The sequence below is a fragment of the Camellia sinensis genome, chromosome 5, assembly GCF_055761805.1.
Source record: "Camellia sinensis isolate YWXY chromosome 5, ASM5576180v1, whole genome shotgun sequence".
NCBI classification, from domain to species: Eukaryota; Viridiplantae; Streptophyta; class Magnoliopsida; order Ericales; family Theaceae; genus Camellia; species Camellia sinensis.
The window spans coordinates 188,833,072-188,853,987 of record NC_138965.1 but is presented as its reverse complement, the minus strand read 5'-3'; the positions used below and the strand labels follow the sequence as shown (position 1 = coordinate 188,853,987).

General features: G+C 36.1%; 1 pseudogene across 1 annotated transcript; it reads right to left on the bottom strand.

Annotated features, from left to right (window-relative positions):
• Nucleotides 1-9,142: 9,142 nt before the first annotated feature.
• Nucleotides 9,143-10,722, bottom strand: LOC114263692 (DNA topoisomerase 1-like; annotated as a pseudogene). Its single transcript, XR_014330719.1, has 5 exons — nucleotides 10,486-10,722; nucleotides 10,243-10,368; nucleotides 9,790-9,870; nucleotides 9,442-9,531; nucleotides 9,143-9,353 (listed from the first exon to the last, which is right to left on the bottom strand). The product of XR_014330719.1 is annotated as a DNA topoisomerase 1-like (transcript).
• Between the last annotated feature and the right edge of the window lie 10,194 nt (nucleotides 10,723-20,916).

Below are 20,916 nucleotides of genomic sequence, written 5' to 3'. Positions count from 1 at the left end.
AAACCCACAGACTTAGTCCGTGTCAGAATCGGAATGGGCTTCGTTAGAGGACAATGCCAAACATCAGCATTATCAATAGTATATTTTTTAGATAACACAACAATAGAGGGGGCCCTCATTTGCAAATCTTCTGGCACATGTTTGTCGTTAATTGAACAATAACCATTCCCATAATAGACTAACTCGCATTGACAATCCACTGAGAAAATAAACCACGCCTGCAAACTATCATTACCATCTAACCTCTGATCATAAACATTTACTCTGACCAACCCACTGGCATTGGGTGCGTAAAGGGGTGAATATTTTATCAATATTTTATTAACCTTAATACTTTTTTATTTGTATCTTAACCTCAATTGAGAAAATAAATTAGGCAACGCAAGTTCAACGCAACTGAAATCACTTGCTAAAACACCTTCAACAACACTAGTTTTTATATCGTCCATCTCCATTCAAAACTTAAACATTACAATAAAAAAAACATAAATTATAATTCTAAACAGTCTTCAAATACATTTGACTCCTTAAAGTAATTTTGCATTCTTTTCTACTAGCAGTAGCAACCACTAAATATATTGCACCTATAGACGTCCCCGAACGCCCCAGGAGGGAAATCCCCCCGTTTTGTTCATTTGGGCTCACTATAGTTCGAACTCAAAGCGTCATGGTTCTTAATCTGAACCAAAGAGTCCAAATCCGACAAATCGTTTTGAGAAAAACAGATTTTTAAAAAAGAAGTGCCAAACATGGACTGCTTTGCCAGATACATAGTCGCCACCTAAATATTTTATTTTAGGAGAACTTAGGAAACCCTGACTCGTTTGCCTAAGGCCACGTGTCCGTCATCACCAAAGTTACCTCGGCTCGGGAACTTGGGTACGATTGGGGAAGGTTAGGTATGAGCACCCCTCTCACCCGATCCGAAGATCAGCCTCTACTAACCATGATATCTTGTTTTGATTATGCGTTCTTATACTGGTTATTAGCCTAGAATTACTATGTGATGCGCACAACAAAACAAGTATAGACTAACTTGCCTAAGTTGGAACAAAGCATCGCATTTCCGTTTGTTTGGAAAATGGTTTGAATTTTGCTACGCGCGAGTAGACCAAAATACGGATTTCGATGAATTATCCCAATTCAAACAATCCAACCTTCACCCACAGGCATTCATGCAATTATATCACATAAGCATTTAGCCACATGGTAAGCATGTTGTCATGTTAACATTCACGCTCATGTGAGATGCTAAAGCATAAATGCTCACCTAGTACTCCGTGCCAAAACAATGAACTAGTTAGTAATCATGCATGATCCTAGTTCATGTTAAAATGGCTAATGCATCGCATACAGAATGTCACTAGAATAGGCTCGGCTAATCTATGGATGGCATGTGAAATGCGACAGATGGCATGTATTCAAGTTAGATTTGAAATACTTATGCAATTGGCATGATACGCCGAGCCTAGTGCATGCAATACTGATGAATGATGCACGCATGCATAGCATAAGGTATGCTAAAGTAAATATGCCCTAATACTAACCATCGAAAGCTAGTAAATAAAAGGGAAGAAAGACGTGGGGTTGGAAGACATGCACATACGCACCCACACTTATTACAAATTTGCCCTCGCTCGGAGGGACCGAAAGAATAATACAATTTAACTAACTATCAAGCTAATTAAATATTACAGACAATTAACTAGTTAAGCAAATTAACTAAGCTAATTAAGCAGTAAAAGCAGCCTCGAGAAGAGGGACCAATACATGCGCGCTCGGTTCGGCTCGGAAACCCACCACCATGCACAAGTTTGCCTCTGTTTCCCCTGCTCTGCTTCTCTGAAAATTGCACAACTCCCAAGGTATGCTCCACGGACACTGTGGATCACCACCGACCAAGTGGAAACCCCACCGACCATGTCCGGATGGTCATCGACCATTTGTTGAGCTCTCGGCCATCAATAATTGGTCGGTCGGCACTCCATGTAGTCGACCGGCCAAGTCTTCCTGCAGAACCTATTTTGACAGCAGCAGAGGGCAAAACAAGGCATGGCAATGTATTTCAAGCAAATGTGTGCACCAACACATCCCTTATCATGTTTGTGACTTAAAGGGATATGTTCCTTGATTCTCGGACCACCAATCGCGCATTTCAATGCGTGATGGCCCAAGGAACCAAGTCACGCATTTTGATTTCAAATGAAATGCAATGCATAAAAACATACCAAGGGCCTTTCAACCTCTATCATGGCTTGATCAAGAGATGAAAGATGCATGCAATGATATGTAACCTAGACATGTGAGCTAAGTGTGTAACATGAGATGCAAACAAGTAAGCATGCAATAGGTACACAACCTAAGCAAATAAGTATGCAAGAGATGGAATAACTATGCAAGCTTAACCATGCAAGCATGCAAGGTGTAACATGGACAATGTGTTAGGCAACTTAGCCAAGAGAATGTGTGCCAAATGCAAAGCGATTGAAGCATGCAACACATGCAATAGGCTAAGTATATGACAACACACAAGGTGAGCATGCGACAACATGCAAACAATGGACTTATACCAATTTGGGCAGCCCTATACTAGGCCCAAAACAGTGGCCAAAAGCTATGAGGATGGGGCCAAATGCACATACAAGCATGTATGCAAATGGACGAACACTTAAGCATCAAAGAGATAACTTTTAAGCACACTTAAAAAAAGATAAACATGGACACATGGCATGCATAGAAAGCTCTGAAAATCATGTTATAAAGGTGCCAAACCAAGTAAACGAGACAAGCTAAACATCCAACAATGGTCCAAGATTCAAGGAAAGCCTAGGAGGGCTTAAACCATGGCTAAGTCAAACAAGCCTCACAAGGCTAGAAGGACTTAAAACAGGTCCAAGGCAGACCTAAACAAAGCTAAGGACACACCTAGATGGCATCTAAGTGGTCTAAACATGCAAGCATACAAAAGAGGCCACACATGGAGCATAAGATGACAACCTTGTAAAGCATTAAAGGGACATCAAATGCAAGCATACAAGCATACCATGAGGACTGAAATGATGCTATAAGTAGTACCAAACCACTGAAATGATGCAAGGATGGCATGCTAGAGGGGTCACTGCTCAAGGCATACAAGAGAGTTTGCATGGTAGCTATACAAAGCAAAGCATGGATGACTCAAATGACCAAAAAAAGTCCCTTAACATACTAAAACAAGCATAAAAGCTTCACAAAGCTAGGCCGAAATCATGCTAGAACAAGGGTTAAAACCTAAAGCATGCTAAGGCAAAAATATGGCATTACAAGACATGTATGCAAGGCAAACATGATGTGTCTAAACAAATCAAAAACAGAGGTAATACATGGCAATATAAGCACAAAAATAGCTAAGGCATGGCCATCATACACTTAAACAAGATGCTTACACATGAGGCAAAAATGGCCCTTTTCAAGGACAACAAGGAGAGGGGGTGGCCCTCTCCTTCTTAGGACCTTAAGGCACCATCCTCACCACTGAAATCTCTCAAGATTTCAGTGGTGAGAAGGCCCAAAGAAAGTGGTCCCGGAGCTCACCAAAATAGCACAAAAATAGGGCCAAACAAGGCCTAAGAGGGGTCAAACACCCCCAAACGACAAAGTAATCTTAAACAACTATGTTAAGCACTCAAAATCAAGACTTTTATTAGTTATATACAAAGTCTAAAAACAGTTGCAAGATTGGTTAAAAAGCTATGCAAAAATAGGGAATAAAGGGTGAAGTCCTTACCCTTGATGACCCTCTTCACAAACAATGTCCTAGTTGGTTCTTCAAGCTTGAATCCACTCAAGAACACCAAGAACAGCTCTCTGGCACCTCAGTAGCCAAGGTAAGGTGTAATGGTGGGTGTTTGTGTGCAATAATAAAACCAAACACACACTTATACACAAAAGAGAGAGAGAGAGATATAGAGATGGAGGATATGCAAACCCTAACCCTAATATCAGAGCCCTTTGGAAAAAAGTTATAACCCTAATGGAGGGAGAAGAGGCTCCCTCTTATAGAGATTCACTCTTGCAAAGCTTCCAAAACAAGCTAAGCAAGAGTGAAATCCCTCCATACACGTGTATGGAGGGGAGCAAAGTGTATGCTAACTAGCACAGCTGGCATAAAAATATCTGCAAAAGCAGATGTACAGTGGTCGGCCAGCCAAAAATGCTATTTGACCAAAAAAGATGGCCGGTCAGCCAAACTTTTGGCCGATGGCAACAAACCAATGGCCGGTAGCCTCAAGCCATGGCCGGTGAGGTGTGAGGATGGCCAACAAGCCATTCCCTGCCCTTCAAAGCAAAAACACAAGTGTTTGGTGCAAAACTAGACACAAAACAGTCGAGTTGAGAGATCCTGAGGCAAGGCGCGTAGCCGAGACCTCCGGGAACTCAAGACGAACACAAACAAAGATGATCACCGAGTGTTCAAACGGTGACGTCCAAGTCTTGAGGATGGTCAAAAATGGGGTGTCTACAGCACCCCTCTGAATACTTCCAACATTTTCTAACAGCGTATCTTTGTAGTCCGTCCAAACATCAACTGGAAAGAACCGGTCCATAACTTCTATCCTGTGACGAACGTACTCTTTGTCCTTGCCACCAACGAGCTTGAATCTCGCCAACTCCAATAAATATTTTGTCAGGTATGGGGACGGAATCTGACGGGCTATTATCACTTATGACGAAAAACAAAACGTGGTGGACCACAACTTCGTCTTTAGCATCTTGTCCCAATTGAACATTCTCAATTAATTTTATACCCTTAACTACGATCTTGTCTGATTGGCGGTCACATCTTTTATTACCCAGCTCAATACCATTAAGTAATCTCGCCACACCTTTATTATCAAATTTAACGTCCCTTAATTGTTCATCGTACAGCTGCAACTTTCTTACTCCCCTCATAGTCTTCTTAATATATCGGGGAATATTCTGAATGTACCGTCGGCGAACATCCGCCGCCTTAAAAGGTGCATGACCACGGTAACTCCACTTGTATCTACTAACCGCCGATGTCCTTGACCTCCGGTACGCAAAGGGGGTCCGATATTAGCTGCTTCCTATTCCTTTCATTTTTTATAAAACACTTCAAATCTTTTATTCTACAAATTCTGCAGATTCTCTTACCTCTGCTAACCTTTCTGTTCAGACACCTTAGCTTCGATATATTTGCCCTCTGCTCCTCGTACACTAGAACAAATTTCACTGGAGCTGACCCCCCGGCTCTCTTTCCACAGTCCTATTTGCCACGTCAAAAAGGGATCTACACACATTTGAGTGAACTGCTCATAATTCTCGGGATACTCTTCTAAGGAGTACAACATTGTATACCAAATAAATCAAAAAAAAAAGAAAAAAAAAAAGAGGGACGAAATAAGGTACCAAAAAGCAACTTCACCACAATAGCTATCCCACTACAAAAGTATATTCCTCTCTGCTATAAAATATTTTATGGTACCAAATATATAGCAAAAATGGCCCGCATGTAAGGACGAAGATTCCCCATTCAAAATAATTCAAACACATTTATTTTCCCACCTTTACTTTATGTCTATCATTCTGCATAAATATTTGCTTTACAGCCACGCAAACCACTAGAAAATCAACACGTGTATAGCAATATCTGGCAAAGGAATCAAAAGTACTCACACTACTCGCATCTGGGCCTAGGTGTGACTTCCTTTTAACCACATCCATACATGTGTCCATAAGTACAGCAATGGATGGCCTAGATCAGCGGGAGGGGGGGCGCTAGTAATATTAATACAGCGCCCCCCAATCACACCACTCACACCAGGTTTTCTAACTAATAGGGAGACCTTGTACGGCTGGTGTGAGTTCACTGTTTACCACTACAAAATACCTCACCAAGCCTCTTTCCGTTTTTATGCCAAGAATATTTTCCTCACCTACTCACAATGCCCATGCCCAAAAGAACAACTCTTAGAACTCCTCCAATCCCACTTGATCTTGTTGAAGCTGGTAGTTTGGTTGAGATGAATTTCTCTGCTATTTTTTTGCCATTAGTTTGGTTGAGATGAATTTTCTCTGACGTTTCAATTTATATTATTTGTTTGATTTTCACTGGTTAGTTTCCTTCATGTGATGAATTTTCTCTAGAATCTGAATTTTCTCTGACCACAATTATAATCACATTAACTTACATGCCTTGATTGATTTTCTTTAGCATTAGAATTTTTTCTGACCCATCAAATTATGTTGCTTGTTTGATTTTCATTGGTTGGTTATCTCATTGTGTGTAATTTTTCTCTTGAGATGGATTTTCTCTAAAATCACAATTTTCTCTGAACACATTGAATTTATTTTACTCTATGTGCTTGCTTGATCTTGTTGAAACTAGTAGTTTGGTTGAAATGGATTTCTCTACAATTTCTTTGCTATTAGTGCCTTGATTGATTTTATTTGACATCTGAATTTTTCCTGACCCATCAAATTATGTTGCTTGTTTGATTTTTACTAGTTAGTTGTCTCATTGTGTGTAATTTTTCCCTTGAGATAAATTTTCTCTGGCATCACATTTTTTTTCGAAACACATTAGATTCACTTTCACTACAAAAAAATTACTTTTTTGCGACGGCAAAATGTCGTTGCAAATACCCAAAACGCCGTCTCAAAAGGTTTTTCGCGACGGTAACTGGCTTTTTGCGATAGCAAGTGGGGGCTCGCAACAAAGGGGGTTGCAAAAGGGTTTTAGCAACGGCATAACGCCGTCGCCTTTTTTTTGCGACGGCAAAAATGCATTTTTGCAACGGAAAAATTTTGTCGACATTAACGCGTGAAAATCTGAGTTTTTTTGAGACGGCACTGTTTTGTTGTCGCTAAAAGGGTTATTTGCGACGGCAAAAATACAGTCGCTAAAGGGTTATTCGAGACAGCACCTGATGCCGTCACTAAAGTACTATTGGCGACAGCAAATAACACCGTCACTAAAGGTCTTCCTTTTCAACCAATTCCCCTATCTTTTGTGACAGCATTACTGCCGTCGCAAAAAACCCTGGTTCTATTTTCTTTTTGAGATAGTGTGTGTGGTGCCGTTTAAAAAAAAAAACTGTAATAAAATTATTAAAAATATGAAAATAACCTGTATTAAATGAAAAATAACTATAAAAAAAATCGATAATTACATAATAATATAAAAAGTCCAGTATATAAATAAAAACTCATCTATAATTAAAATATTCTTCCATTCACAACAATACATCAGCAAAATTATCCTACTACATAATGTTGCATAATACATACATAATGTTGTTCACAAATCTACATAACGTAAATCAAAAACAAAAGTTTTCGTCATGATTCTTCCGTGGGTTACAAAAATAAAAGTTGGTCATAATCTTTACACGCCTGCATTCCACAAGAAACAAGCTGCTACTCAGGAAATATCTAACAATAACAAAATAAAAATAATTATTGACAATATAATTGTGTTAGTATTTTGATTACAAAAAAACATGAAAAATTAACTACTATATAATTACAAAGATAGCTTAGTAAATAATTTTGGCTAAACAGAAATCCGGCCCTAACTCCCAAACCGGAAACCCGATTGAAGTCCCGTCTTCTCCTACAAGTCTCTCGTGCCTAGGCAGTCATGTGTGCCAAGTTTCATGCTAAACCGACGTTGTTTGGTGATTTTGGGGGGTCAACACCTCGAATTCAAGTTTCTTAAGGAACTAGTTTGCCTAGACCGAAATCCAGCTCTAACTTCCAAACCGAGAACCCGATTGGAGTCCCGTCTTCTCCCACAAGTCTCTCGTGCCTAGGCGGTCGTGTGTGGCAAGTTTCGTGCTAAACCGACACCATTTGGTGATTTTGGGACGTCAACACCTTGAATTCAAGTTTCTTAAGAAACTAGTTTGCCTAGACCGAAATCCAACTCTAACACCCAAACTAGGAACTCGATTCGAGCCCCGTCTTCTCTCACAAGTCTCTCGTGCCTAGGCGGTCGTATGTGCCAAGTTTTGTGTTAAACCGACGTCGTTTGGTGATTTTGGGACGTCAACATCTCAAATTCAAGTTTCTTAAGGAACTAGTTTGCCTAGACCGAAATCCGGCTCTAACTCTCAAATCAGGAACCCGATTGGAGTCCCGTCTTTTCTCACAAGTCTCTCGTGCCTAGGCGGTCGTGTGTGCCAAGTTTCGTGCTAAACCGACCCCGTTTGGTGATGTTGGGGCGTTAACACCTTGAATTCAAGTTTCTTAAGGAATTAGTTTGCCTAAAGTGAAATCCGGCTCTAACTCCCAATCCGAGAACCCGATTTGAGTCCCGTCTTCTCCCACAAGTCTCTTAGCTTAAAATGCAAAGAATGCAAATACACATTTTAGCTTAGAATGTAAAGATACATTTTATACCTGATTTTTTGGTGGTGGTGTGTTTGTTTGGTATTAATTCAAACAAAAAAATGTTTGAATTAATACCCTTTCTTGCTAATGCCAACAGAAAAACAAATGCCAAAACTTTTTTAAATCGCAAAGATAAAACATGTTTTTTAAATAAATGAATCCCCTCAATATAAAACTTTTTTAAATCGCAACGATAAACATGTTTTTTTATAAATAAACAAAAAAATAATAAATCACGTGCTCACTACAACTGCTTAAGTTATGTTATTCATTGCATAGACTACTCCATGTTTCAGACTATTATATCTACAAACCATATATAGCCTTCATCATCATGAAATATAATCGACAAAAATGTAAATTGGTTTAACCATGACGTCATGTTACCACCATGTCCTACTGCAGGTCAAATAATTGGGATTAAAGTTTGGTAAGTTGAGTTGAGTTATCTTGCCAATGCATATCAAGTTCACTACTGTCAAATGACAGCAATTATTTGTTAAAAACCATTTCTACTTTCAATAATGTCAAATGACAACAACTATTTGTTATATTTCAAAATCTTATTTCCAATATGTTTTGTTAGATAGCCCACATTTATTGATTTTTTATTACTTCACCCTAGTACCACCTTTCAAATAAGCACCAGTACAACTATTTGCCCGGGTCCTATATTCCCATGTGTACCAAAAGTTGATGGTCAGACAATCCAAACACCAACACAAATACTCCCATGTGTACCAAAAGCTTGGTTAACATAGTAAATTCATATTCACATGAAAAATACTAACTTCAAGGTATGAAAAATCTCAGCTTGCCTCTTACCATCTCATCCAAAGTTATAGATGCATTATATGTACGGAAAACCTTTGCTATGAGACCAGGCATGAGTTCCTTTAGATGAGCATTCAGTTTATTGGTATCCAGCTTGTCAAAAAGATCATCGCCGCCACTTTTTCCTGTAGAAAAATAAGGTCATGTGAGCATGTCTTTATAATGAAATATAGAAAGAGATATTTTGATACCAAAGGCCACGCATCCACTAACCAGTTCGAACTGCTGAATTGCCTTGAACACAAGAAGTTCAACTTCAACCTTATTTTGGTATCTAATTGAATCTTTACCAAGGAAGTCAAACTAGAAAACCAGAAAAGATATTGATTTGTTATTAATTGCAGTTGACGAAAAACCTTAGTATTGTTACATGTTTCTAATAGGTTCAAAATATTCCAGAAACTGATTCCATTTTCGCATCATGCAGTCTCCTTTTTATTCATTTAAAACTTCAAAATCTCAATATAATAACCCACCAAACTCACAAATATTATTATAACCAAATCCAATTGTAAGTTAAGGTTTAAAACCTTGCTATCTGAGACATAAACGCCATTATACCTTCAGAATATTTGGAGGCATTGGTTCTACATTTTCTACTTTCAATGTGCAGCAACCAACGGTATCAGCTTCATCATCATCCTGTAAGATCGAAACAATTATAAGAATAAAGGCTTCAAAACTTGTTTCGTTTTTTTTGTTATGTTTCTATTTACTTTCTGAGCAAGATCGCAGACGACGCATCATATGTACATAATACATGTGTTTATACATTAAAGCATGCATCTATATAAAGTACATAAAACACTATTAGCATCTGTAAGATGATCTGCATCACTATGTTTCTTCCACAGAGAAGGTTGTCCACCTCATCCAACTGGGTCTTAACCAATTACCTATTGTCAGATTCTCAACTATGCTTCTATATAGGGAGGAAAAAGAAAAAGGATGTTCCATGAACAAGAGAGTAAAAGATAAACATAAACATGATGAAAACAATTACATACACCATACCCTCTCATTGCCTGCCCTGAGAGCTAGTTTATCAATAAGATAGGTGGCAACTGCTATTTGTCGCTTTGTGACATCCTTACTGGCAAAATCTTTAGTATAAGCTGCTCTGATGCCTTATATGTAGTCCTACAATCAAACAACGAATTATAGTTATAGCTAAGGAATGGGAAGTTACTACTAAATTGTCTAACACAAATAGAAATGACATTTATCAGATGTGTAGGTAAATTTTATGTAAAGTACCTTTAACATCCTTGATTTCTCATATTTCTCCTTGTCACTTTGCCCTTTCAAAGAACTGTTAGCTACCAAGAACACGTATTTGAATTCCTTTGGGTTGATTGGATCATTCCAAAAAGCAAGCCATGTAACTGTGTTGTCATGCCTTATTTCTTTCCATCTGCAAAGATCAAATATTTGTAAAGTTAATTTATTAAAAATCTTAAAACAGAGACACAACTTTGTTCCTATTTTCCAATAAAATTATGGCAGAAACAACCACTTTTCACTAGGGATAGGGCATTTGGGAATTGGGGCATCCTTTCCAAAATTTATAGTAATGTCCCTAGGTTGAATGCGTCTTTTCAGCTTCCCTATCTGAACCACAAAACCAAAAGTCAACAGCAAGTTCTGAATGAAAACTTGAGAACAATTGCAAATTCTTCCAGAAACAACTACAAAAAATCAAGCATTCCGTCCTAGATTATTATAAATCCTTCATTGTTGGTAGAAAGATATCAGTAGTACCTTTGGGTGCTCTCTACGGCCTTGGAACAACCCAGGTGGTTCAACTCTAAAGTTTCTAGCCTGCAATTGAGAGATAATCAGATTCTATTTGCATGCTTTGAGAATGATGAGGAAATGCATCCAAAACAACTAGAGCGTGTCACAACCAGCAAACTGATAAATTTCACAAGGATGAAAACCAACATGAAACTTTGGATATGCTTGAATGGCTGGAGTGGGAATTTCACTACTTTACTAACAACAAGATTCCAATGTTGATACAATTCAAGTGTTTGAACTGATATATTTCACAAGATGAAAGCCCAGGTGTAATTTTGACTATGTTTGAAACTTGAATAACAGGAATTGAAAAGCAAGAATGGGAATCCCGGTACTAGTAACAAAATTCCTAAGTTCATAGAATTTGTGTGTTTGGATTAATCAGGGAAAAAATGGAAAATTTTTGAACATTGTGGGCTCAACTTCTCTTTTTCCCCACTCTAGAATGCTCCAAGAATATAAGATACCCATATGGGGTTTGAGAATGAGATACGCACTTAGTGTGGTAATCTTATTTAGCCTTAGGAAGGCAACCCTGAATTGTGCAAAGGCAAGATAAATGAGCCTTAGCATAAGATGCACATAGCGGGTTGTGAGAATGAGATTCCCACATAGCCTTGGTGCCTTACAACACAAAACCAAGTAAAATATGCAAGAACTTCTTATCATACAAAAATCAGGGACATGAATACTATATGATGTAAAGACCTTTGCCCCAAAACTATCCAAATAAAAAGTAAACGAGAAAAAATAAATAAAATAATAAAACACGAATAAGAATGTCAGAAAGTGGAAACCTGAAATTGTTAATTAATTTTTCTCAAACATCAAACTATCCAAAAATTTAATTAAAAAATTACTTCTAGTTTACTAAATTAATCATAGTACCTCAGAACATCCCCAGCTGAGAGCCTCAATGCCAACAGATCCTGTGCCGCTATACAAGTCTAACCAACGACCAGGCCTTAAAGATGCAGGACAACCACTGGCCGCCTTAATAAAACAAAATTATAAGTATATCAAAATAGCATCTACATAAGGTTAATTGCAGACAAAGAAATTGAAGTATCATCTTGTTTCTAGAACTAGAGGACAACATTTGAAGAATAAGATATCTTTTACCTGCAAAATGTCAAAGGCTGCTCCTTTTACAACTTCCATCATTGGGCGTACGTCCATGCCCTTTGGTGAGAGCAATTTCTTCCTTTTAGCTGTTCCTCCAAGCACCTAAAATCACCAATAAGGTTGATATTACTTCTTTTATGACGATGCATATATTGAACTATTCATATTAAGAAAAAATAATAATGAAAATTTTATCACGATAGCGTATCCTTGAAAATGGCAAGCTTCAATTCTGTAAGTTAACCTTTGCATTCACATCTAAACAAACCAAGACAAACACTTAGATGGACATTGAACTACAGTTTTTCTAGTTAGATCACATTCTATCTCTCTCTCTCTCTTTCTCTCTCAAGTAGTTTGATCACACTTTGTATCTGTTTGAGTTTGAGCACACTTGCGAGTGATTCAAATGCACTACTTGAATAGAAAATTGGTTTCCAATTGCACATAATTTTCCAAAACCATTGAGAATAAGGGCAGTTAATATTCATTTAATCAACAAGCTACCAGCCCCATCCATGAAAAGTTCCATATTAATTAATGAACCAAATTGTGGTGAAATAGTAAAATAATCCCAAAATTCTTATATCAAATTAGAACATCACAATGTATATGTATTTACCCAAACTCATTGAATACAAAGATAAATTCAAGCCATTCCACACTTGAAGCAATTTATGAGTCTTCCTTGGCAACTTAGGTTCCTCCAGTGGGACCTGCTTTCCCCTCTCTGTCTTTCGCCGTTCCTTTCTCCTTGTCTATACATTCAAAATCCAAACTTTATTTACATTATTATCATACATATTATATACGTATATATTGATATTATAGAGAGAGAGAGAGAGAGACCTTAGGAGAAGGTTTTGATCGGAAGTCGTCGGGATTAAGACCATATCGTTCGAGAAACTCTCTCTTCTGATCACTCGAGAGTCCATTATTTGATTATGAAATTGTCGCATTAAAAAAAAAGAGTAAGTAAAAAAAGAATTGAAAGGTTTTCATTTGTAGAATGGAGACTTACTAGAAGAGGTCTACAATCGATTGTGGTCGTCGTCGTGACCAAAAAAAGAGTAGACATCAAAATCAGATATTACTTATATAGAACAAAAAATGGAGTAATCAGATATTACAGTTTTGAATCATAGCAATGAGAGAAACGCACCTGATCTCTATACAAGATAAGTGACCAAAATAAATTACTGTGGGCTTCCGAAAAAGAGAGAGAGAGAGAGAGAGAGAGAGAGAGAGAGCATACGTACTGACTGAGCTCAGAGAGAGAGATCGTAACACGCCGTCGCCGCACCACCGCTAGCCGTTGTTTCTCGTTGAGAGAGATATCGTCGGTGAACACTCACCGTCGTCGCTGTGATCGTCGGTGAACTCGAACACCGTTAGCCGTCACCATCGTCACTCGTCGAGAGACGGAGAGAGATCGTCGTCGAACTCGTCTCTGGGGATTTAGGGATTTTGAGGATTTAGGGATTTTGGGATTTTGGGGGTTTTGAGGGAGAATGGTGTTAGAGATTTTGGGGGTTTTGAGGGAGAATGGTGTTAGGGATTTTGGAGATTTTAGGGAATTTGATCGAGCGCCATTTCGGCTGAAGGAGGGAGATGAAATTTCAAACTATTTGCGACGGCATAGCAAAACCGTCACAAATGAACAAATCTATTTATAAAACGACGCCATTTTATTAAGTTTTTTTTTTTTTTGCGACAGAGCATTCCCATCACAAATGTCCACTATTTGCGACGGTAAATTTCACCCGTCTCAAAAAAATATTTTTTGCTACCGTCGCTAATACTTTCGTATCTAAGTGACTTTTTGTTCTGTGCTTATTAACGACGGGGAAACTGCCGTCGCAAAAAATAGTATTTGAGACGGCTTCATATGCCTTCGCAAAAGACCACTTTTTGCGACGGTATACACGTCGTCGCAAAAAGTTCCATGTTATTTGTCCACTTTTCTTGTAGTGTTTGCTCTATTGTCCCGTTTGTTTTCAGAGGTAGAATGAAGGGGATTCATAGTGAGAGGATTAATAGTGAGGGGATTGTTAGTGAGGGGATTAAGTAAAATTGTGTTTGTTTTGATGATAGTTGTTAGTGTAGGAATTGTTAAATTATTTTTATATAAAATAATAAAACAAATAAAAAAATATAAAAAATTAAACATTAATATTTATAAAAAAAATTCCCAATATATAACAAATAAAAAAAAATTTCTAATCCCCTCGCTATTTTTCTAATACCATCTCCCCAACCTCCATCTCAATCTCCTCTCCAACCTCCATCTCAATCTCCTCTCCAACCTCCATCTATATCACCTCCACTATCCTAATCCCCTCTCCAACTCTACAAACAAACACAACATTAAATAACACTTCCACCATCCTAATCCCCTCCCATCTACTTAACCCCAAAAACAAACGGGCCCTATATGCCTTACTTGAGTAAACTGATAGATAAACATATATGTGGACACATGAACAAATAAACAAATAGGTGGACAAATAAACAAATAGATAAAAATAATAAAGTAAATTACGAATACACCTTCTAAGATTTGTTTAAAATATAATTTTTTTTTTGTGATTTTAGAAATTATATTTCGCTTATTCAAGTTTCTAATCGCATAACAATTAACCTATTTCATTAATAAATTATCAAATAATTAACTACTTTTAACAAAATTATAAATATATTTCAATTAAAAATTTATGTAATTTTATTGTTGTATAAGAAAGTAGTTATAAATTTTATTTTCTTATTAATTCTGTTAAATAAAAAATTAATATCTATAATTTTTATAATCACACGATATAATTTATATTTTAAATAAATATCAAAACATATATTTATAATTTACTCAAAACAATATAATCTTTTAAATTATAATTTTCATTATTTTAAAAATATTTACTATTTGTTTTAAAATTAGATTTGTTGTTGGATTGAAAAAATAATAATAATTATTATTAAAATAAAAAAATCATAAAAAGAAGTTGAATAGCGGAAAATTGTGGTGTCACATTTCCACGTCGGACACAGGCTTCTGACAAACACCTGAGGGGGCGTTTTCTCGAATCAACATCTTCGTGTCTCTCCTGAACTCTCTCTTTCTTAGGTCATTGGATCTACTCTTAAGTCCAAATTGGATGATTTAAATTATACATAATTTAATATTTATTAAGTGTATCATATTTATAAAAAAATTAAATTAATTTGATATCAAAAATTATATATTTGGATTATCGAACTATAAATTATTTTTTTAAAAAATTTAATAAACAATTTTAAATTTAGTTTATTAGCATGATATACTCAATTTGATTTTTTATAAATATGATATACTCAACAAATTTTAAAATGTAAATAATTTGGATCATCGAAATTAAATCCAAAAGTTAGTCCAATAACTTAACAAAAAAAGAATTAAAGGAATAAATGAAAGAGAGGATCTTGATTCCGTTTTCTAATCATCAAACTTTTGTTGGAAATGGTTATAAAATTCTGGATAAAACCAGAATTTTTTCCTAAGTTAGGTCTATTTTTTAGGTGGGCCCCGAGTATCGATTTACTCGGGTCAAAGTGGTAACGCGTTCTATGCCGCGTTGTGATTCACGTGGTATATTTGGTTGCTCAAAACCATTACCGAGTGAATGGGAAATTGAAGCCAAAGTGTGCTCCATGGAAATGGAGTTTTGGTGGAAATTCCTTAAGGTTGTAAATTGGCTTGTCCCACATTGATTTGGTGGGAAGTTTTGAAAGGGTTTATAAGGCTTAGGGTGAGATACTTGGGGTGTGCCCCAAGGGGTACCCAAGTGTTTTAGAGAGAGAGGTTATGGGCAAAATGGGCTAGACCCATTGGACCCAAAAATCACCACACGCGCGCACGCCGCCGTCCGTCCGGGCGGGCTGGCCTGGGCTTGGGTGCGTGTGCGTGTGCGTGGTGTGTGGTTGGGCTTCTAATCTTTTTGGGCAAAAAACATTTGAATTTAATTTTATTTTTTATTAAAATAAAATCCAGAATTCAAATTAAATTAGTTTGGATTTTTTGTTCATCCAAACAGGGCCCTTCCCGGTTTCAAACAGAAATAAACTGTTTTGGAATTAATGCACACCCAAACAGGGCCCTTCCCGTTTTACTATCTGTTTGAATTAATTCAAATCTGTTTGAATTCAAAACCCAACAGGTATGATACCTGTTCAATTCAAAACCAAGAGCTACATACCTGTTTATTTCAAATCCAAGAGCCACCTTCACATCTATAAATAGGACCACCCTCATTTGATGTTTTGCATTCAGAAATTTCGTATTTCACCTCTGTTAATTCTATTCTTCATCTTGCTGCATTTTATTTCCGAAAGAAAGAGTGTAAACACTTAGTGTGTTCGTAAGGCAAACAGTTAGTAGTGCTGCTATTGTTTGTGGTAGATCATTTCATCCTGGGAGATAGACGTCCGAATTCTGAAAGCACCGTGGAGAGGACGAATCTGTCTTAAGGACACAGTGTTAAACACTGGACTTGATCAGAAAAATAATTCGAAGAAATTAAATCAAGTAAGTTATTTAATTACTTTCAGTGTTGTTTTTATTTGTTTATTTATTCAGATTTTAATTTTATTTTTGTAACAAAATAAAATCTGTTTTGTTTTTTATTTATTTATTTTTATTTCGAGTTTGATTTTTGTAATCAAACATATTCTCTCCTTTTCTCTATTTCTTTTATTCTTGTTGTTGTTTTGTACACAACAGAATTAAATCCTTTTAAATACAGTGAAGATTGTCCAACAACTTTAGTTTGGGTTGATTTAGAAAGTGGGTTGGTTTTTTAATTTTTTTTTTATTATTTTAATCTGAGACTAAAAAATCTCGTTTGAGAAGAGTTTTTGGCTTTTTTGACATTTTTATAAAAGAAAAAATATAATAATTATAAATTAGATGTGATTTTTATATTTTGTAACTAAAAATTTAATTTATTTTTTTTAACTATTTTAACCAAAAAAAAAAAAAAAAAAAAGTCCCAGATTTAGCTTCCCAGACGAAGCCTTTATTAGTCACACTCGTCAAGGTGCCTGGTTCCACCACTTTTTGTCCTTTGCTTTTTTTTTTTTTTTTTTCATTCTCTATGTTTTAATGTATAAATTTTAGGATATTTTTTTTTAAGATCTCTCCTATTAAGATTTTATAATATAAAAAATATAAAATATTTTTATAACAGTTGGAATCTCTGAAATTTTTATAAAAAATAAAAAATTTTGTGTTTTAAAATTTCTCTGATTTGCTCAATTATGTTTGGTTTGAGTTTGGGTTATGAGTTTTAAAAATAAAAAGTACGAAAAGTTGTTTGGTTTGGTTTTTTTCAAAAGATGTTTTGGAAAATTATTTTGAGAGAGAGTTTTGAAAAAAGTGATTGATTTGATGTGTATGAGAGAAAGATTTGTTTGGAAAACTTGTAAACCAAACAAGTTTTGGAAAAATTTTTTGAGAAAATTTGTTTGGTTTGATTACTTTTGAAAACTTATTTGTAGAGAATTTTTTCCAAAAATTTTTAGGAAACACAAACCAAACAAGGCCTGTGTTTTCAAATTTTCTACGTATTTTTAAATTTTTATAGTTTTTCCCAAATTTATCTGTGTTTTGAACAAATCAGAAAAAATTGAGCTACTTACAAACCAATGTTTCTATAATTTTTACAAGAAAACACCATGCTAAGTTTATCAAATAACTTAAAATACAAAATTTAATTACAGTTTAAAAAATAGCAAACATTACGAGTGTGTTTGGTAACGTTTATGTTTTCAGTTTATATTTATAAAAAAATTATAAACTGGTTTTTGTTTATTTTTAGAAAAACATAAACTACAAACGTGTTTGGTAATTGACAAAATATTTAAAAAAATTTAAAAATATAAAAAAGAGTGAAAAATGACAAGTGGTGGCAAGTGGCGGCAGAAGACGGTGGTGGAAAATGGTGATGGTGGGTGGTGGGTAGCTGGTGGTGGCGGGTGGGTGGTGGTGGTGGTGGTGGGTTGGTGGGTGACGATGGCGGGTCGTAGCGAGTGGGTGGTGGTGGTGGTGGCGGCGGTGGCGGGTGGCGGTGGCAGGTGGGTGGCGGATGGCGGATGGGTGGTAGTGGTGGGTGGGTGGGTGATGGTGGCGGGTGGTGGGTAGTAGCGAGTGGATGGTGGTGGCGGGTGGTGGCGGGTGGTGGTGGTGGTGGGTGGGTGAGTGACGGTGGCGGGTGGTGAGTGGGAGCGAATGGGTGGTGGGTGGTGGTGGCATACATTTATCTGTGCTAGCATATTTCTTTTGATTAATTATTTCCTTTTCATTTGTTACAACAGATAAATGTATGCTTGCATCAAAAGGAGTAGCAACATATTTACCGTCTAGAAAATTATATTTCTTTAAAATTTTCCCAACATAATGCGACGGATCAAGAAAAATACCATTATTAGTCTTTGTAATTTTAATTTCCAAAATAAAATTGGCTTGACCAAGATTTTTCATATCGAAGTGGCTATTAAACATATTTTTAGTCTCATTTATAATATGCAAATTAGAGCCAAAGATAAGTAGATCATCCACATATAGGCTAATAATCACATGTGCATTCTCACAAGTTTTATAATATATGCACTTATCACATTTATTAGTCTTATCACCATTCTCAAGCATGCATGAATCAAATTTCCCATGCCACTATTTAGGAGCTTGTTTTAAACCATAAAGGGATTTAGTTAACTTACACACCTTGCTTTCTTAGCCAGGCTCTACAAAGCTTTCGGGTTGGTCTATGTAAATCTCCTCATCTAGATCTTCATTTAAAAATGCTGTTTTTATATCCATTTGATGAATTTTTAAATCATGAATTGCAGCCATTGCTATTAACAGTCTAATGGATGTAACTTTAGTAACCGGAGAAAAAATATCAAAGAAATCAAGATTAACTTGTTGCTTAAAACCTTTAGCGACAAGCCTCGCTTTATATTTATTTATAGTTCCATCCGGTTTAAGTTTTTTACGAAAGACCCATTTACACCCAATAGTTTTACAACCTGGAGGTAAATCCACTAGCTCCCATGTTTTATTTGAAAGTAGTGAATCTAACTCATCATTTACAGCCTCTCTCTAGAAAATAGCATCAGGTGATGATAAAGCTTCTTGCACTGTAAGAGGAATTTCTTCCACATTGTGAAGAAAATAGTCAGGGCCAAAATCTTTTTCAACTCTAGCTCGTTTACTTCTTCTTGGTTGGATTTGAAAATTTTCTTTTTCGTGAAAAACTTGAGAAGGAGTAGAAGAGCTAGGTATGGATAAAATATTTTCAAAAATTATTTGACCTCCATTATTTCTAGATTTGAAAGGAAATTTATTTTCATGAAAAATAGCATCAACTGATTCAAAAATAATATTATTTTTCATATTAAAAAATCTATAAGCTATACTATGCAGCGCATACCCAAGAAAAGCACAGGTGGTAGCTCGTTCACCCAATTTAGGTCGTTTAGGATCTGCAAGCCTCACAAAAGCTAAACAACCCAAAATCCTCAAATAACCTAGACTTGGTTTATGCCCCCGCCACAACTCATAAGGTACAATTTTAGTCTTTTTGTGTGGCACTCTATTTATCACATGGCAAGCTGTCAAAATAGCCTCGCCCCAAAGATTTGAGGGAGCACCTGAATCAATAAGCATAGCATTCGTCAAGTCAATTAATGTTCTATTTTTTCTTTTAGCTACGCCATTAGATGAAGGTGAATATGGTAGAGTAGTCTCATGAATAATTCCCAAAGATTGAACAAAAGAGTTGAATCCAAGAGATTCATACTCTCGCCCTCTATCACTTCTAATTCTCCTAATCTTTTGACCAAATTGATTTTTCGCTTCAAGAAAGAATTCTTTAAATTTCTCAAAAGTATCACTTTTATTTTTTAATAAATATACGTTTGTGTATTTTGAAAATCATCAAAAAAAAAATATAAAATATCTGTTACCACCCCGAGTTAGAATTCCTTCAAACTCACACAAATCAGTATGAAATAATTCTAGCAATTCGGTATTTTTTTCAACACTTTTATAAGGCCCCTTGGTAATTTTTACTTCACTACAAACTTCACATTTCTCAAATTTTTTTTTTCATTTTAGGAATTAATCCTAAACAACTCATGATTCCCACATATTTACTGTTAATATGACACAAGTGAGCATGCAAAAAATTAATATAAGACAACATGTAAACCGAATTGGTAGATGTCAACATTCAATTTGAACATCCCATCACAAGAATAACCCTTACCCACAAAAATACCCTTCTTGGTAATCACATATTGATCGAATTCCATAGTTTGCTTAAAACCAGCCTTATTCAACAAATAACTTGACATCAAATTCTTCCCCATGGACTGTATATTAAGCACATCTTTTAAAGTAAGCACATGTCCAGAGATAAACTTAAGGTCAACCTCACCACTCCCAAGTATCTTGGTTTGACTAGAGTCACCAAGCATAATTGTTTTCTCATCATCAAAGGGAGTATACACCTTGAACCAAGCTTGATCATAACAAGCATGTCTATTAGCACCAGAATCTACCCACCAACCGTCCACATAATTAACCATGCAAATGTCTGTAATCATCGCCACAAATGGCTCCTCGATAACGCTAGCCTTTAGGGCAAGTGCATGTTTTTGGAATTTGCAAGTTCGAGCAATATGCCCACTTTTGCCACAGACAAAGTAAGTAAAATTTTATGGAGGTTG